Here is a 1,799-nt window from a genome sequence, read left to right on the forward strand (position 1 = left end):
TGATGGACTTTTTAAACTCGCATTTAGAGAAAGGTGAAGTCGTACAAGGTTTCGTAGTGACTGCGGAAGGATCATTACACACCTAAAAACTTTCCCACGTGAACCGTTTCAACCCAATAGTTGGGGGTCTTACTTGGCGGCGGCTGCTGGCTTTATTGCTGGCGGCTACTGCTGGGCGAGCCCTATCAAAAGGCGAGCGTTTGGACTTCGGTCTGAGCTAGTAGCTTTTTTATTTTAAACCCTTTACTTAATACTGATTATACTGTGGGGACGAAAGTCTCTGCTTTTAACTAGATAGCAACTTTCAGCAGTGGATGTCTAGGCTCGCACATCGATGAAGAACGCTGCGAACTGCGATACGTAATGCGAATTGCAGGATTCAGTGAGTCATCGAAATTTTGAACGCATATTGCACTTCCGGGTTAGTCCTGGAAGTATGCCTGTATCAGTGTCCGTACAACAAACTTGGCTTTCTTCCTTCCGTGTAGTCGGTGGAGGAGATGCCAGATGTGAAGTGTCTTGCGGTTGGTTTTCGGACCGACTGCGAGTCCTTTTAAATGTACTAAACTGTACTTCTCTTTGCTCCAAAAGTGGTGGCATTGCTGGTTGTGGACGCTGCTATTGTAGCGAGTTGGCGACCGGTTTGTCTGCTGCGGCGTTAATGGAGAAATGCTCGATTCGTGGTATGGTTGGCTTCGGCTGAACAATGCGCTTATTGGGTGATTTTCCTGCTGTGGCGTGATGGACTGGTGAACCATGGCTCTTTAGCTTGGCATTTGAATCGGCTTTGCTGTTGCGAAGTAGAGTGGCGGCTTCGGCTGCCGAGGGTCGATCCATTTGGGAAATGTTGTGTACTTCGGTATGCATCTCAATTGGACCTGATATCAGGCAAGATTACCCGCTGAACTTAAGCATATTAATAAGCGGAGGAAAAGAAACTAACAAGGATTCCCCTAGTAACGGCGAGTGAAGCGGGAAGAGCTCAAGCTTAAAATCTCCGTGCAAGTTTTGCGCGGCGAATTGTAGTCTATAGAGGCGTGATCAGTGTGGGCGCTTGGGGCAAGTTCCTTGGAAGAGGACAGCATGGAGGGTGATACTCCCGTTCATCCCTGAGTTGCTCGTGCGTACGATCCGTTTTCTTTGAGTCGCGTTGTTTGGGAATGCAGCGCAAAGTAGGTGGTAAATTCCATCTAAAGCTAAATATTGGTGCGAGACCGATAGCGAACAAGTACCGTGAGGGAAAGATGAAAAGAACTTTGAAAAGAGAGTTAAAGAGTACCTGAAACTGCTGAAAGGGAACCGAATCGTTTCCAGTGTCTATAATCCGTGGTATATTTCATTGGCGAGTGTGTGCGTGCGTGTGCTGTGGCAGCGGCTTTTTTGGCTGCGCTCGGCGTGTGTGCTGTGTGTGCTTGCTGGTGCCCTGTGCTGCGGTGGGACGTCAAGGTCAGTTCGTATGCTGCGGGAAATGGCCGCCGAGGAGGTAGGGCTTACGCTTGCGTTTGTCTGTTATATCTTGGTGGACGAGTAGTCGCGGTTGGGACTGAGGTGCCTACAACGTGTTTTTGAGTGGGCCTGTGTCTCTGTGTGCGCCGTGTGCGGATAGCTTGCTATGCGTGTGTGGTTGTGTGTGGATTGATGTGGGTTTTAACTTGTTGCCGTTCGGGACGTTGACGAAATGGAGCGATTTGACCCGTCTTGAAACACGGACCAAGGAGTCTAACATGTGTGCAAGTGTTAGGGTGTGGAAACCCCAGCGCGAAATGAAAGTGAAGGGCAGCGTAAGTTGTCTGAGGTAG

The 1,799-nt window shown here is 49.2% G+C and overlaps 2 non-coding genes across 2 annotated transcripts; both read left to right on the top strand.

The window, feature by feature from the left end:
- Nucleotides 1-299: 299 nt before the first annotated feature.
- Nucleotides 300-454, top strand: PITG_33264. Its single transcript, XR_009934658.1, has one exon. It is a non-coding gene; the product is annotated as a 5.8S ribosomal RNA (ribosomal RNA).
- Nucleotides 455-760: 306 nt separating this feature from the next.
- Nucleotides 761-1,799, top strand: PITG_33265 (the record flags this gene model as incomplete). The annotated part of the gene is made up of 1 exon (XR_009934659.1): nucleotides 761-1,799. It is a non-coding gene; the product is annotated as a 28S ribosomal RNA (ribosomal RNA).

Source organism: Phytophthora infestans, genomic scaffold, assembly GCF_000142945.1.
Source record: "Phytophthora infestans T30-4 supercont1.52 genomic scaffold, whole genome shotgun sequence".
In the NCBI taxonomy this organism is placed as follows: Eukaryota; Oomycota; class Peronosporomycetes; order Peronosporales; family Peronosporaceae; genus Phytophthora; species Phytophthora infestans.